This window comes from Lactuca serriola, chromosome 9 (assembly GCF_051521515.1).
Source record: "Lactuca serriola cultivar US96UC23 chromosome 9, Lser_US96UC23_V15, whole genome shotgun sequence".
Lineage (NCBI taxonomy): Eukaryota > Viridiplantae > Streptophyta > Magnoliopsida > Asterales > Asteraceae > Lactuca > Lactuca serriola.
In genome coordinates, this window is record NC_136416.1 from 63100318 (window position 1) to 63119666 (window position 19349).

The window sequence follows — 19349 nt, forward strand, 5'->3', positions numbered from 1 at the left end:
CCGGAGCACCAGTAAACCTCTTGCCGAGCGCAAGAGATACAAAAGATTAGGTACCCCCCCCCCCCGGCGAATCAAACAATAACAAGGAAGATATATTTTTCACAAGGAACGATCTCGTCAGCACATCAGGTGTTACGCGAGCCTCATCTTCAGTAAGCTAAAAAGCCCTGCTCCATCTCCAAATCAATCTCTCTCTCTGTGTGTGTGTGTGTGTGTGTGTGTGTGTGTGTGGCTCTTGCAATCTTATCCTCTAGTGTCCTGCAACTGCATCGACTCACAAACTGTAGAATATCACTCCTCAACATCTCATCGCATCTCGCCTTCTTCATTTCCTTGTCCGCTACATACTATGGAACCAACAACGCCCTCTCGTAGAACATCTCGGTGATCTCAGCTACCATCTCAGTAGTCTGGCGAAGGTCCTGAAACCCACTCGCCAACTGCTACACCTCAATCACCGATGCAAACTCAGCTCGAAACCTTGTCACAAAGTCATCCCTTGACATCGAATCAACCACATCGTCCTCTACGACACATCCAACCTCCTCCCACCAATCTCAAGCTTTGTCTTTTATGTGACATCCCCAAAATCTCGGCCAGAAAAGACCGATTTTCATTTATGCTTTTAAAATAATTTCAGAGTAAATCCTTTTGATTTGAAAGAGTTGCGGAATTTGTTCCCAAAAACAAAACGTGATAAAACAATGTTTACCAAAGCATTTCATGAAAGAAATGTATTTTCATTATATAATCAAAACTCGGGGTGTCATGTTCCGATACAGACAAATAAGCATAAACGATAACATTACAAGTCATTCAACAAATATATACATATACAGACTTGTAAACAAAACAACTTGATGGTTCATCCATCTTATGACCTTGCGCCACTTCCTGTAATACAAATAAAACTGAGTGGGCCGGGCTTGGGAGCCTGGTGAGCATATAGGGTTTTCAACCCACAATAAATAATTATATTTAATTTCCACCAACCAACAATAACCCAATTACCCATTCCTGTTATTCTCACTTTATGTCCCTAAGACAACTAACATAAGGGACCTAGTCGAAGAATATTTAATCGGGACGACAACACATGCTTCGGGGGTTCCTCAGCAATATAAGTCAAACAAGGCAACCATGAGGGGGATGGAGTACATCGAATGAACACCCAAGTTCATTAACACCTACAGGTGGCGAACCTGCTAATGTTCCACAAGACTGTCTAAAAAAGTCTGTGGTCGTCATCTAAACTCTGCTAGATGACTAAATCAAACAACAACGAGGCCTCTCATCTGTTTATTACGCACCAACTATCTACCCATGTTCTACCCAACATATTAGTAGATAAAAATATACATTTTTATACATAGTTTAAAAACCTGTATAGCAGGCTTTAATCAATACATATTCCACATAACAGATGAGGCACACACACATAACACGTATTTCATAGAAAACAAATCAGATCCATGAGATAGAAGAGAGTGAATATACATTCACACACATAACAACAAAATATACACATAATACGTATTTTATATAAAATACTTCATAATTATGCGTTAGAAGAAAGTAACTACACACTTACGCATATAAACACCAATATACTTAATACACTCAAACCATACTTGTATTATTATCGTGTTTATGAAAGGTAGTATACACTCACTTGATCAGAAGATGATCGGACAGCACTACGACTTGCAGAAGTAGTAATCCTCAGCAGATCTGGAAGATCTCTACAAAAATCGAACTTCTCGCGGGCAGAGCTTCGGCTCGGGAATCGCACTTCTCGGGATCTTCGGGATCTCGGGACTTGCTTCGAGGCTCGAGAATATTACCGGGGCTTCGGGGTACTTTTGGCACGCAAATTGAGGTAAAACGGGAGAGAGAAGAGAGAAAAATAGCAATTGAGTCGGCTGCCCTCGCATCCTATTTATAGGAGGCTGGAGCCTCGAAGTACGCGGGGCGTACTGGTCCGAAATCGTCAATGCGTTCGTCATCCGAAGTCACTTGAGTGCGAGGCAGTGCATGCATCGGGGTACGTTGGGCGTACGCGAGTACGCAGGGCGTACCTCGGATCAGATTGGTGACTCCTCTTCGGATAATGCCGACTTTTATAAATAAATTTAAATACAAATTATTTAATAAACTTCGGAAATTCATATCTTCTTCATACGACCTCCGTTTTCGACGTTCTTTATATCCACGCGAAGGTGAGACTACGCTCTACAACTTTCGTTTAGACTCCGTCGGCTAATTTTAACTTTATTTTTATTATTTATTTTTAATAGGCCGGGACAGAAAAACTTCGTTATAAATTCATAACTTCTTCGTTTGACGTCCGTTCTCGCCTAACTTTTCATCGCTTCGATACCAACAACGAGATCTTCGACTCTCGTTTAGATTGCTTTGGCTAAAAACCGCTCGATCTCAAATCGAGTATTTCAGGCTGCATACCGCTAAGCCGAAACTTCGATAAATCATAACTTCCTCATACGAAGTCAGATTTGGGCATTCTATATATATTCGGAAACCTCGTTTCAACTACTACAACATTAACCAAAGATATCAAGTTTATTTTACACTTAAATTTTGGCGCTTATTTTTATTCTTAATTAATCAAACCACATAATTAAGCAATTAAGCACAAAACACATAATACTCAAATAATACAATCTTATTATTTCAAAACGGGTTACAAAGGTTAACCTCGACTATTACATTGCTAAAAATGGCAAGCCCGAAAACACAGGCGTTACATTTTAGAAGACAGGAAGCAAGTCTGACCTTTGCCCCATCAGGACAACTGCTAGAGCGGAAGGCATTCGCAACATCCGCTGACCAACGTCTGCTCGCGATCGGGTCCTCCTCCCCAAAGTACTCCGGAGCCCTACATGCCCGGAACTCCCTGAAAGTCAACATGCGAGCTCCCATAAATGCCACCATCTCAAAACGAAAATCACTCAAGCGCTCATCAAAAATCTCCAAAATGCCCTCCTTGATCGTACCAAAGATAGCAGGAGTCTGCTCAAGTATGTTGCGAGTGACCTCAGAAGAAATGAACTCCTGCATCTGCTCGCCTAACTGTCCGAATCTAGAGCCGAAACTAGAACCACTGCCAGAACCTCCTCAGGTGGCCACCATACTCAAAGTGGACCACATAAAACATCAGGACATACATATATACACATCGAGGAGTCCCATACTCTGCAAGCTTCCTAGTATCATCACAACTTCCTTGACTCAAGTATGAATCATCTGCTTCCAGTAGTATGAGTCCATACTACCTTCCACATCTATTCGTACTTTCCTTAAGGATCGCTCTGAATCCTCCAATTCACTCCCTTATCCATACATACAAACTCAACAAGTCAAGGTTCCCATAACTAAATCTCTTCCTAGGCTTTCCTAGGGCAATCACCACACCACTCTCTGCCATCAGTTGCAGAAGGAACTCCCCCTAACCCCCTCTAACTAGCTTATGAATACAATTACATATCACTGACACCAGATAATTCTTCGAATGAAAGGTCTCACACTACAACGGTTGGACTCAAACAAAAGATGCGCAATAGAGTTAAAACCTAACCTTCTAAATTATTTAGTCTCAATAATATGTAACTTAGCATATTTGCTTACTAGATAGCTGAAGTTAATGAGAACTCCTAAAAAGAACAAAGCAAGAAGCATTTGGGCATTGAGTAATCGGAATCAAGCATAACCTAAATAGACCATCATATCACTGACTGATCAGTACTTGCATGCAAGTCCACAAGCTCATATAACAGGCGTACAAAGGCATCTCTCCTAGATCCTTAGCCCTAATCTAGCATGTGATTTACAAATCAAGCATATCATAAAACATGTATGGGTTTTTTGAGAAAAATTACTTGAGCTCGGTCGATTTCATGCACTACACTCCTTTCTTTTGTTATAATTTTTTTTATAAAATATTCCTTCATTTTTTTAAAAAACTACCAAATCCTCAGTTTCAGTTCAGACACATCTGAGTGTGTGCCTAAATCCCTCAAAGCAAGGCTCTGATACCAACTTCTAACATCCTAAAAATTAAGACAAAAAATTTAAATAAAAAACCCATCATTCAAAACATGTTCCTAAAACCACGATAAAATCAGAGTAAGTCAATAAACATCCAAATACATCATAGTCATATAAAATGCGGAACAATGTGATGTGTGAAATGCAGTCATCTCGTGCTTTTCCCCTTCGAACCAGGAGTACGTGAAACATAAACTGAAAACTATAAGCACAAAGCTTAGTGAGTTCCATAAAACACCACATACCATACATATCAAACAAATAATGGGACCCGCCCATCATCGATCCCGACCCGACATTAAGCCCCGCTCGAAACAGATCTGCCAATCATCAGGTCCCGCCCGGTATACATACAACACATAAACACATGCAATAATCACAAAGATAAATAGCATACAAGATAATCATTAGGCCCCGCCTAGAATCTGGCCCCGTACGGTATATATATAAACACATAGACACATATAAGAATCATAAAGATAAATACATAAAATATATTCATCAGGCCCCGCCCGGTATACATATTAGATATCATACATGCAACAGCCCCACATACAACTAGCATCCTAATCATAATAAACCATGGGCCGACATTGGTGCCTTCGACCTGCCAAACATAGTGAGGAAACTTACCTCAAGTTGCTGAATATCTCAAATAAAAGCTTGGACTGCTGATCCAGAAAATCCTCGTGCTAACATCATCAAATAATACCCAATTAATAGTTGATCCACAACCCATAACTTGAGACTTGAGTCCTAGTTCGATGTCCAACACTCAGGGTAAACGTTCATTTTACCCTTTCCTCACTTAGCCCAAAATCTGAGGCCCAATCCAATAGTACTAAAAAGCCCAATATAGCCTAACTTCCTAAATATGTCTAAAACCCATCATGGGCCTAAATCCAAGAAGGCCCAAAGTCTAGCAATGGACCAAAATCAGAAGACTAATGGCCCAATAAGTCCCAAAACCCCTTTAGTCCAAATATGGCCCAAATTGTGAAATTCAACCGAAGTCAATGACAGCTGAGTACGCATTGCGTACTCAGGCTTATGCCCTGCGTTCTCAAGAATCACTAGTACGCGATGCGTACGACCTGGGTAAACCCAACGTTCTACTAAGCATGCAAGATCGGGGATCGAGCAACATAAGCGCAATGTATATATACGTACGCCCAACATACATGCCCATTAAGCACTTTTCCTATTAAGTGCTTAATACTTGCAACCAAAAGCCCAAACTTATGATCCAAGTCTTATTAAACATCTTAATCCATAAAGTCATGAACTTAGAGCCTTTGCATGGCTCAAAAGGACCCAAACCTCACTTTTAACATTCTACTTTCACCATAATGACCTAAACACATGCATGGTTGATCCACAACCATCAAGATGCTAACTTTATGGACTAAGGACCTCAGAAACTTCAAGAGAAACAACTTCTAACTTATGGAGTGGAAGGAATCCACTAGATCTCATCATATGACCAAAATGGGACCAAGTTCCAAGCAAACAAGGAGCAAGTTCCAAGCTTTATACCTCAATGAAGTTGGAAATGATGAGAGAAATCCGGATCTACAACTCTCATTTGGATAAAGCTTCTTCTTCCAAGCTCTTATTCTTCAAATCACACCAACACACACTAGAAACACACACAAGAAGGTCAAATCTCTTTAACAAGGGCTAGGGTTTCGAAATAGGATCAAAAGGGCAATGGAGGTTGAAGAATGAGAGGATAATGGGTCATAATGTTGTTTAAATAGGGTCCAAACCCTAAAATTTAGGGTTTTCCCTCTAAGTGAGTATGCCCAACATACTCTAATTTTTCTAAAATTGGCAAAATTTCCCCCCAGGAACCAAATTTGCAAAACATTAACATACCAAGGGTCAAAATGAAAAGTACATTGAATTAGGTGTTACATATACCAAACGGACCCTACCTCCGATACGATCCTACCTGGTTATCCCTTATCAGCTATAGATCGGTAGATTTTGAATTAATGATGAATCTAGACTAATAATTAGTTGCAATAAATATTAGACTAAGACTTGGTGATAATGATACTAGGTTACGTCAAAAGAAAAGACAGTTGTTAAAAGTGAAGCACTGTTCGAATTTTATGTCGTCACTTTAACAAGTGAGTGCATAGTTACTTTCATCTTACACATAATTATGAAGTATTTAATATTAATACATGCTATATGTGCTTATTATTTGTGTTCCTGATATCTATGCTAGATGAATGATTTATACATGTTATACTTGATTTAAACTATATATGTATTTTTATACCTATAAATATATTGGGTAAAGATGGGTAGATGAAAGATGATGTAGATGATGAGAGATGATATATGATATAGATGATGTGAGATGAAATATGAAATAGATGATAAGAGGCCTTGACTTTAAAGATGACTTCGTCTAGTAGAGCATAGATGACAACCACAGACTATTCTAGACAGTCCAATGGAACACTACCAGGCTCGCAACCTTTAGGTGTTTGTGAACCATGTGTTCATCATATGTACTCTAAAAACCCATTGACATGTATTGTGGGTGGACTCCCTAAAATAATACTATCAATAAAGAAGATAAACCCTGACAGCTATGGACTTGGTCCCTATTAGATAAACCCTAGCAGCTATGGACTTAGTGCCTATTAGATAAACATTGGCAGCTATTGACTTAGTGCCTAATAGATAGCATTGGCAGCTATGGACTTAGTTGCTATTAGATAAACCCTGGAAACTATGGACTTCATGCTTATTCCTTATGAAAAATATAGAAGAATACCTACTGACAAGTATCTTTGGGGAATCCCTGAACTAGTACTGTCAACATAGATGATCCTTATGGTAGATCCTTAAGAATAAAGAAGATAATGGGGATGGGAAATTGTGTTAATTTTTTGATGATTAAACATATTAATTATATTATTGTGGGTTGAAAACCCTATATACTCACCTAGTTTCCCAACCTGGCCCACTCAGTTTGTTGTATCACAGGTAGCGATATTAAAGATACATTTTGCTGAGAGATTCAAGGAGTATTAGGCCACTAGTTTAATTACTGTAAGACTTGTAATATTTCGTAATGCTTATGTATCTATATTAATGATGAGATCCCAATGTTTTAATATAAATAAAATACATTTTTTCGGAAATGCTTTGATAATATCTTTATCATGTTTTCTGGGAACAAATTCCGCAATATTATTCTTCAAAAGGATACCCTGATTTTTAAATAAAGAATAAACAAATCCATCTTTTCTGACTGTGAAATTGGGGATGTCACATTGTATTAGGATATGTGGTTTTATGACTTGGGTTTTGTTTGAAACAATGATTTTTACTTAAATTGAAAAATGAAAATTTTATTGTGATTTTAGGGATGTTACAAGTTGATGTTAGAGCCCTGGTTTGAGCGAATTGGATAAGCATTTGTGTGAATCCAGACTCAAACTAAGGATCTGTAAAGTTTTCAAAATTGATTACAAAATTATTTTCAAAATTGTTTTCAAAGGTAACCAAACAAGGATGAGATGTGTATGATCAGTCGGAGCAAGAAAGTATACCCCAGGTTTGTAGACTAGGGATCCTTAGGAATTGCATGATAAAATTGTCTGATGTGTGATCCCTAATATCCTAGGAGAACTTCTTGTATGATAGATGAAATTGACATCATTATTGTAGTTGCTTAGTGTATGCATTATAGTTGTATATAACTAAGATTTTATAGCCAGAGAATGTTAGATTTAGCCTTATTTCTTGTTCATTGTCTGCTTGGAGGCTTAGGGTAGAATTAAGTATTCGACTGTCGATGGAATCCAGTGTTATGTATGATTATCCTCTCTCTCTCTCTCTCTATATATATATATATATATATATATATATATATATATATATATATATATAGAGAGAGAGAGAGAGAGAGGGTGTGTGTGTGTGAGAGAGAGAGAAAGGAAGTATGTGTATCCTAATTTTTGGGTTTGTTTTCGGGCAGTTTGTGATGATCCATTGAGACAAATATGGGTAGGTATGGAAGGTAGTATGGGCCCATACTACTGTAAACACAGGACCCATACATGTAGGAAGGAAGTCACAAAACCCGAGGGTTTAGTCTCCTTGTGATGGTTCTAACAGTATGAATTATGGCGTTTCTGATATATATATTTTGGTTTATTTTTAGTATGGTGTTTACGAGGGGTTCAAGATCCGAGTTGGTGGCCAGGATAGGCCAGGATTGTCAGATGATCACATTCGCGAGTTGATCACCAATGAAGTGGCTACTACTATTCGGGGTGCTATTCTGGGGCTATTTGGGTCTATCAAGATTGTGATGATTGAGTTGTTTGATGAGTGATGAGACTTCTACTGTTGTAGCCACCGTAGCCGTCGTTGTTGCAGGAGGAGGTTCATTCTAATATCGGGACTTTAGTAACATGAAGCCCACATAGTCGACGAGGTCAAGGACCTGATTGTTGCTTTGATATGGTTATTAGATGTGGAGGGCTGTTTCTTCACCTGTTCCTGTCCAGAGGATTGGAAGGTCAGATGCATCCTGAACCTTCTTCGACTGGTTACGAAGGACTGGTGGAACCTGGTTACCGGTTCTTACACTCTTGAGTAGAGGATTATTGTTACTTGGGGGCAGTTCTCAGATATGTTATACCGATTAGCACCACATGAGATGCAAGAGTTGTTCTCTCAGCTTCAGGAGCTGTTGGGAAAACATTTTATTAGACCGAGCAGTTCGCCTTGGGGAGCACCAATTTTTTTGGTGAAGAAGAAAGATGGTTAACATTGGATGTGTATTGATTACCGGGAGCTGAACAAGTTTATGGTGAAGAATCGTTACCCACTTCCACGGATTTATGATCTCTTCGATTAGCTGTAGGGTGCATCTTGGTTCTCCAAGATCAATTTGAGGTCAAGGTATCATCAAATGGGAGTTAGAGAGGATGATGTGGAGAAGACAATGTTTCGAGAGCTATATAAGACTAAAACATCGCCAATGATCTAACAACCTTCATTTCCAACAAGGAGAGGCCAAACAACAATAATGGGTCTGACTCAACCAATGTGAGCATTGTGATCCTCCCGCAGTCTAACAACCACTCTGTGATGGTCTAACTCGTCCTAGTGAATGATACTAACCAATTCATAGACTTACAAAACTTTCATAACGGTCATGGGCCCAGCCCATGGTCCTGTCAGATATCCACAAAATACTCGACTAAAGTCAATATGGGCCAAAACCCCATCTTGCTAAACCTCAATTAGGTGTTCGGGTCATCCTTCGAACCTAAAGCCTTCATCATACAAGAACATGCAGAGGGGTTCTAACATAACCTTCAACCTGAAATTAGTCATGGACCTATAATATGCCCTTTCCGATGCTTCACGTCCTCGGACAAGATAACATGTACCTTTTGCATTTTCCTCCCTGATTACAATGGAAAAATAGACATTGGTCCTTGCATAAACTTCAGCTCATGTCACGACCAGAACTGGCTCTTCACCTGCCCTAGAATATGAAATTTCTCATTGATTCTCACTGGGAAATATTCCCATTAATCCATACGATTCTCCCCTACTTGGATTCATATGCACTCTACCAACCTCATAACATTGGATTTCCGAACCATCTCACAACCTCTCTATTCTACCACTATCATCCTGAGATTACCAGAACTAAGATTCCAAGACCAAACAATCCACGATACACCCACCCAATAACCATGTTAAACACTTCGCTGCTCTTGAGGAATGTTTTCCGCATCCCAAACACCTCCCCTGATAAAATTTTAAATCCTTGATCAACCTCAACCGATGAAAAAGAATGAATAAACCCACTATCAGAACAGATAGATAACCAATCCAGCAACTTACTTGCCACTGCGAAAAAACTAAGCGAACATTCAACAACCACACCATAAAGGTATGAATCTGACAACAACTATCCTTACACCTGCAATCTGACCAATCCTTCATTGCCTTGGAACCAAGAATGATCCCTACGAATCACACATTCAAATCCAATATGCTCACACTGCAACTTCCTCGGACTCAATGCACTGAAACCACCAAATCAATCTGGTTTCTGATCCTTCAAGAATAACACTCGATCTTCTCTACTTAGGGCTCACTCTACCACTAACTATCGTCTCCCATGGAGAAGTCTAAAACCAACCCAACCATATATACTATAAGCATGACTCTCGGTATGCAAAATGGCATATGAATAACCCTCGAATGATCATAACCAAAAAACATAAATAAACTATGATCCTTAGGTGGAGACTTAACTAGACCGAACATAATGTCTCACACACACAATCACATGATCATGAGAATAAATAATAATAGCATGAAGGAAAAGAAAACAATACATACTCGCTAGGTCTTAAGGTCCTGAATCCACCTCCAAAAAACCTGCAGATGATGGGGTCTGAGCTGCCCTAGTTGTCTAACGTGGGCAATGTGCCCTAATATGAACAAGATAATGATAACGATGACATAATTCTACCTCCACGGTGCAATCTTGGCGAATATGACCCTTTCATCTACACTTGCCACATTTCGACTTGCAGCGCAAAGGTTTCTTAGATGTTCCAAACATATCCGGGTCATGAGTCCAGTTTCTCTTTCCCAACCGAGTCTCCAAACCAAGCTCCCGCTCTTGAGTCACGTTATCAATCCTGTTAGTTATCTAGACGACTATAATCTTCTCCTCGAACTTATCGACCAACCTATCAGAGATATGTCCAATAATGCCAAGTAATTCCTCTAGTAAGGTCTATGAGATCTCAGCAACAATCCAATCACGAGCTCGATTCCTATGAAGGCAGGCTGAAAATCCCAACTTTGATCCCTCCTTGCAGAAACTATTTCGATAAGCATTCTCTAAGTCAGCAAACCACTGCTCACTAGTAGCATGGTCCTTCTTCCCGAAGAACTCTGGAGCTCTACAAGCCTTGAAATCTCGACAAGAGAGAGTCATCACCCTAATCAAATATGACATCCCAAAATCACAGCCAGAAAAGACCGGTTTAATTTATGCTTTTAAAATAATTTCAGAGTAATCCTTTGATTAAAAGAGTTGTGGAATTCGTTCCTAAAACAAAATATGATAAAATAAGATTTACCAAAGCATTTCTTAAAGAAATGTATTTTTCATTATATTATAATACTCGGGATGTCATGTTCTGATAAACAAAAAGCATAAACATTTCAACACAGACCTTACAACAGTTATATATAACAACAGGTCTATAATCCAAAAATAACTTGACAAGTCATCCAACTTATGCTCTGGCACCACTACCTGTAATACAAAGAAACTGAGTGGGTCAGGCTTGGGAGCCTGGTGAGCATATAGGGTTTTCAACCCACAATAAATAATTATATTTAATTCCACCAACCAACAATAACCCAATTACCCATTCCCGTTATTCTCACTTTACATCCCTAAGACAACTAACATAAGGGACCTAGTCTAAGAATATTTCATCGGGGTGACAACACATGCTTCGGGGGTTCCTCAGCAATATAAGTCAAATAAGGCAACCATGAGGGGGATGGATTACAGCGAATGAACACCCAAGTATGTTCATTTAAAACACATTCCAGATAAAAGATAAGACACATACACATAACACATATTTCATAGAAAATAAATCATATCGATGAGATAGAAGAAAGTGAATATACATTCACACATATAACAACAAAATATACACATAACACGTATTTCGTATAAAATACTTCATAATTATGCGTTAGAAGAAAGTAACTACACACTCACTTGATCAGAAGATGATCAGACAGCACTATAGCTTGTAGAAGTAGTATTCTTCGGTAGATCTGGAAGATCTTCACAAAAAACGGACTCCTCGTGGGCAGAGCTTCGGCTCAGGAATTTCACTTCTCGGGATCTTTGGGGCTTCGGGACTTGCTTCGGGATATTTCTTGCACGTAAATTGAGGTAAAACGGGAGAGAGAGGAGAGAAAATAGCAACCCTAAACGGTTGGCCCTTCAAATCTATTTATAGGACAAATTTGGCCCTTGCCACGTCGTGGCACCCTTTTTCCACGTCGTGGGCTTGGTCGACACTGCATACATCATCGCAAGTTGCGTATGGGGGATTCCCGGAGGTGTCAGAAGACTTGCCACGTCGTGGTCTCTGACACAACTTTGGGGTTCGTGCCCCGAACTTCAGAAATTCATAACTTTCGCATACGAACTCCGTTTTCGACGTTCTTTATATCAACGCGGAGGTGAGATTATGCTCTACAACTCTCAAAAAGAGTTACAAGGGTTAACCTAGACTATTACATCAATGAAAATGCTTAGCCTGGAAACGCGAGCGTTACAATTCTCTCCCCTTTAGGATGGTTCTGTCCCCGGAATCACACATCAACAACCAAATGCGGATAGCGACTCAACATGTCACTCTCCATTTACCAAGTGAGATTTAGCCCATTCGAATGTTTCCAATGAACAAGCACTAATTCGACCATCTTGCGTCGAAGCTTCTTAGTCTTCCGGTCAACAATTACCTCTGGTTCTTCAATTAACCTCTTGTTTTTATCAATTCTTAATTCCGAAATTGGAATTATATCGAGAACTTCTCCCGTGAACTTCCTAAAATAACACACACGAAAAGTGTTGTGAATTCCATTCAGTTCTTCGGGTAATTCGAGCTTGTAAGCTTGGTTCCCAACCCTCTGAAGAACTTTAAACGGTCCAATAAACCTTGGACTCAACTTTCCCCTTTTACCAAATCTTATAAGTCCCTTCCACGGCGAGACTTTAAGCAAAACCGAATCTCCAACTTCAAAAGTCATCGGCCTTCGCTTCTTGTCAGCATAGCTCTTTTGACGATCTTGAGCTGCTAACATTCTTTCCCTGATCACTTTCAAATTCTCAGCAGTCTGATGGACCATCTCGGGTCCCATAAACCGCTTTTCTCCAGCCTCAAGCCAACAAGACGGCGTACGACACTTCTGTCCGTACAAAGCTTGATAAGGTGCCATCTTTATGCTCGAGTGGAAACTATTATTGTAGGAAAATTCTACCAAAGGTAAATGTTCGTCCCAGTTACCTAGGAATTTTAGGTTACATGCTCTCAGCATATCTTCAAGTGTTTGTATCGTTCTTTCACTCTGACCATCAATCTGTGGATGGTAAGCTGTACTTAAACACAACTTGGTACCCATTTCCTCTTGTAGACTTTTCCAAAACCTTGAGGTGAAACGGCTATCACGATCCGATACAATCGTTAACGGAACACTGTGAAGCCTCATAATTTCCTTCACATAAGAATTCGCAAGCTTTTCCATAGACCATTTCTCATTGGCTGCTATGAAATGCGCACTCTTAGTGAATCGATCAACGACCACCCAAATCATGTCGTGATCACTTTTTGTTCTGGGTAATTTAGTGACAAAATCCATCGCAATGTCTTCCCATTTACCCATAGGCACAGGTAAAGGTTCTAAACTCCCATATGGTTTTTGATGTTGTGTCTTGACTCTCGCACAAGTCACACACTCGGCCACATACTTTGCAACATCAAGCTTCATCGTCGGCCACCAGTAGTAGGGTTTCAGGTCCCTATACATTTTAGTGCTGCCAAGATGAATTGAGTACATGGTTTTGTGAGCTTCTTCCATCAGAAGATCTCTTATTCCTCCTGACCTAGGTACCCAAATACGATCTTGAAATACCTTCAGTCCATGACCGTTTGTACCAAACACCAACGTTTTGCCCAAACGTTCCTCCTTCGGGTCATTCTTTTCAGAAGCTTCTTCTTGAGCTTTCTTTATACTCTCCACAATTGTCGAGACAACTTCTATTCTCAACGCTCTTGGCCTTTTTCTCTCAACATTGACTTTCCGACTGAGAGCATCAGCAACAACATTAGCTTTACCGGGGTGGTAAAGTATCTCACAGTCGTAGTCCTTAAGTAACTCTAGCCAGCGTCGTTGCCTCATATTTAACTCTTTCCGATTAAAGAGATATTGGAGACTCTTATGATCAGTGAAAAGTTTACACTTTGTGCCATAGAGGTAATGCCTCCATATTTTTAGAGCAAAAACTACCGCTGCCAACTCCAAGTCATGAGTAGGGTAGTTCCTTTCATGCTCTTTCAGTTGTCGAGATGCATACGCGATCACCTTATCTCTTTGGGTCAAAACACAACCCAATCCAACTCTAGATGCATCGCTATAAATAGAGAAGTCTTCAACTCCATCGGGTAGAGATAAAATCGGTGCCTCGCATAGCTTCTTCTTTAGCTTCTCGAATGCTTCTTTATGCTTATCACTCCAAGCATAAGTAGCTCCTTTGTGGGTCAAAGCTGTTAATGGACTAGCGATCGAAGAAAAGCCTTGGATAAACCTTCGGTAATATCCGGCTAATCCTAAAAAGCTTCGGATCTCCATGGGACTTTTCGATTGTTCCCACTTCATTACAACCTCAATCTTTTCTGGATCGACCATTATCCCTTCCTGGTTGACCACGTGACCCAAGAATTGGACTTCTCGAATCCAAAAATCACATTTGGAGAACTTTGCATACAACTCCTCCTTTTTCAAGACTTCTAACACTTCTCGCAAGTGTCTGCCATGCTCCTCTTGGCTTTTCGAGTAATTCATAATGTCGTCTATGAATACTATCACGGATTTATCAAGGAACGGATTACAAACCCTATTCATTAAATCCATGAATGCTGCCGGAGCATTGGTTACTCCAAACGACATAACCAAAAACTCGTAGTGTCCATATCTAGTTCTGAATGTAGTCTTCTCGATATCTTGTTCTCTTACCTTCAGCTGATGATATCCTTACCTAAGATCGATCTTCGAGAAATAGCTCGAACCTTGCAATTGATCAAACAGGTCATCAATCCTTGGCAACGAGTATCTATTCTTTATTGTTGCCTTATTCAGCTCTCTGTAATCAATGCACATTCTCATGCTTCCATCTTTCTTCTTCACGAATAACATCGGAGCTCCCCAGGGTGATGAACTAGGTCTAATGAAACCTTTGTCCAATAACTCCTGAAGTTGCATCATCATCTCCTTCATCTCCGTCGGTGCTAATCGATAAGGTGCTTTTGCTATTGGCGTGGTTGCTGGTAGCAAGTCTATTCTGAACTCCACTTGTCTATCAGGTGGTAATCCAGGAAGATCTTCGGGAAATACTTCCGGATAATCACACACCACTGGTATACTCTGCATCACCTTCTTTTCCTTCTTAGCATCGATCACGAATGCTAGATATGATGTACATCCCTTGGTTAAACATTTTCTGGCTTTCATTAGGGAAATGATTCCAGAATTCACTCTGCGTTTATCCCCATACACCATAAATGACTCTTTCCCTGGCGGGTTTACTTTTACTATCTTCTTCTTGCACAATATTTCGGCATCATTAGCGCTAAGCCAATCCATTCCCAACACGATGTCGAAATCATTAAGTTCGATAGGTAATAATTCCTCGTGAAACTTATTCCCATTAAGGTCGATTAATATGTTTTTCATACGATGGCTAACAGGTACAAACTTGCCACTAGCTACTTCGACTAATAAAGCATTATCTAGTCTATCAACAGGCAAGGCTAGTTTTCTACCAAACTCATGCGAAATAAAGGAGTAGTTGGCTCCAGAATCAAACAAAATTTGAGCAGGTAATTCGTTTACGAGAAAGGTACCTGAAGCGACATCAACTTCATCTTTCGCAGCCTCAAGTGTCATCTGGAAGGCTCTCGCCTTCGGCTTTGGTGGAATGTTGGGCTTAGCTGCCTCCTTCTTTTTCGGAAAGTCTTTCAAAATGTGCCCTTCCTCATTACAACCAAAGCACATCCTTTTGTTGTTCGGACACTCATTGGCAAAATGCCTAATTTTTCCGCACTTGTAGCAGGTTACATCCTCACTACATTTCCCAAAGTTCTTTTTCTTACACTTATCACACCATTTCGCTTCGCCTCCCTTTCCTCCAAACTTCTTCGAATTTGACTTCGAAAATTTACTTTTCTTATTGGAACTTGAAGTCCCTTCAATTTTTCTCTTTTCTCCAACTTCAACCTTGTCGGCGGTCCTTCCCTTGATCATGTCCTCAAAAGACTTGGCAGCCCAAATAGCTGCCTCCAGAGTAGGTGCCTGACGGACTGGCACCGCGTACTCCCATGGGAGTCCTTTTGCATACTGGTCAACCTTTGTCAGCTCATCTGGAACGATGCGCAAAGCAAACTCCATCTTGTCGGTGAAAGCGTTAGTGTAATCATCGACCGACATGCTGCCCTTTGTCAATGTCAGAAACTTATTCTCCAATTCCAACAGATTTTGAGCCGAGCAGAACTTGCGCTTGAACTGCGCCAAGAACTCTGCCCATTTCCATTATAGTGGCTCATTAGGGCTTAAAGTCTTCCCTAGAGTGTTCCACCAACGAACGGCTCCACCTCGGAACTGACGCACTGCATAGGTAGTCTGCAACTTGCCTCTGCAGCCACAAGTCATGAAGGCTAACTCCATTTCGGAGATCCAATCCATCACTCCGATCGGATCCTCCTTTCCATTGAAGGTCAATGGTTTGCAAGTTAGAAAGTCCTTGTACTTGCATCCCATTCCATCATGGTTGTTTTGCCTAACTATCGGTGGGTTGGCTTGACCAACAGATCCACTGAAGTTTCCACCTTCTAAGTGCCCTTCATTTAATTCAGGCTCTTCCACTTGAATTGACGATTCTTCACGATTCTGTTGAAGTAAACGTCTTGTTTCATCCATATGACGATCCAACATCGTCCGAATCATCAATTGTACACCAGCCGTTGTTATCGGCTCAGGTGTTGCTGCTACGACAGGTATTTGCTCAATCACTGGTGGTTGATTCCTATTTTCATCAGCATTTCCAACTCCACTTCTTGTTCTCACCATTTTTGATCTACACACCGAATAAGGTGAAATTAGATCCTCATTCACGATAGATATTCAAATCATCCTTATCACTCCGAAACGTTTACATGTTAGTTCTAAATTCGTAGACGTACATTTAGAATCCTACACACGTAAGGTTTCCAGATCCGGTCGGCAACAGACCATAGATCCGAACAAATAATATCATGTATGGCAACATATAACATTTAGCACATAAAAGCATTTTAGGCAACTTTCCTAAAATAAACTAGTGCTCGTGTCTAAAATATAATAGACACACATCTCAAAATTCCACTTAGCATTCTAAGTTTAAGTCTAGAAATCCTACAAATTCCTAGTTCGCTTAAACTAATGCTTTGATACCAACTGTGGCATCCCCAAAATCACAGCCAGAAAAGACCGGTTTAATTTATGCTTTTAAAATAATTTCAGAGTAATCCTTTGATTAAAAGAGTTGCGGAATTCGTTTCTAAAACAAAATATGATAAAATAAGATTTACCAAAGCATTTCTTAAAGAAATGTATTTTTCATTATATTATAATACTCGAGATGTCATGTTCCGATAAACAAAAAACATAAACATTTCAACACAAACGTTACAACAGTTATTTATAACAACAGGTCTATAATCCAAAAATAACGTGACAAGTCATCCAACTTATGCTCTGGCACCACTACCTGTAATACAAAGAAACTGAGTGGGTCAGGCTTGGGAGCCTGGTGAGCATATAGGGTTTTCAACCCACAATAAATAATTATATTTAATTCCACCAACCAACAATAACCCAATTACCCATTCCCGTTATTCTCACTTTACATCCCTAAGACAACTAACATAAAGGACCTAGTCTAAGAATATTTCATCGGGGCGACAACACATGCTTCGGGGGTTCCTCAGCAATATAAGTCAAATAAGGCAACCATGAGGGGGATGGAGTACAGCAAATGAACACCCAAGTTTATTAACACCTACAGGTGGCGAACTTGCTAGCATTCCACAGGATTGTCTAGAAAAGTCTGTGGTCGTCATCTAAACTCCGCTAGATGACTAAATCAAAAACATCGAGGCCTCTCATCTTTTTATCACAAGACAACTATCTACCCAGCATTTTAGTAGATAAAATATACATTTTTATACATAGTTTAAAACCTGTATAGTATGTTCATTCAAAACACATTCCAGATAAAAGATAAGACACATACACATAACACGTATTTTATAGAGAATAAATCATATCCATGAGATAGAAGAAAGTGAATTTACATTCACACATATAACAACAAAATATACACATAACACGTATTTCGTATAAAATACTTCATAATTATACGTTAGAAGAAAGTAACTACACACTCACTTGATCAGAAGATGATCAGACAACACTACAACTTGTAGAAGTAGTATTCTTCGGTAGATCTGGAAGATCTTCACAAAAACCGGACTCGTCGTGGGCAGAGCTTCGGCTCGGGAATTGCACTTCTCGGGATCTTCGGGGCTTCGGGACTTGCTTCGGGATATTTCTTGCATGTAAATCAAGGTAAAACAGGAGAGAGAGGAGAGAAAATAGCAACCCTAAACGGCTGGCCCTTCAAATCTATTTATAGGGCAAATTTGGCCCTTGCCACGTCGTGGCACCCTTTTTCCACGTCGTGGGCATGGTCGTCACTGCATACGTCATTGCAAGTTGCGTCTGGGGGACTCCCGGAGGTGTCAGAAGACTTGCCATGTCGTGGCACTGCTTGCCACGTCGTGGTCTCTGACACAGCTTTGGGGTTCGCGCTCCGAACTTCAGAAATTCATAACTTTCGCATACGAACTCCATTTTCGATGTTCTTTATATTGACGCGGAGGTGAGATTATGCTCTACAACTCTCGTTTAGACTCCATTGGCTAATTTTGAATTGATTTTTAATATATTATAAGTATATTACTTATATAGTATTTTTAGTAGGCCGGGACAGGAAAACTCTGTTCGAAATTCATAACTCCTTCATCTGAACTCCGTTTTCATCTGTCTTTTTATCGTTGGGCTACTATCAATGAGATATTCAATTCTCATTTAGAAATTTTTGGCTAAATATCACTCGATCTCTATTTCGAGTATTCGGGCTGCATACCGCTAAGTCGAAACTTCGAAAAATCATAACTTAGTCATACGAAGTCAGATTTGTGCGTTCTTTTCATGCACGCTCTCGGTTTAACGAACCCTAAAATTTTCGTTTAGATCACTAAGGCTAGATATCGCTCTATCTTAAATTCATATTTTACGTCATTCGGCGTCGTGTCGGTTCTGTCGCGAAACTTCGACAGGTCATAACTTCTTCGTTATAACTCGGATTT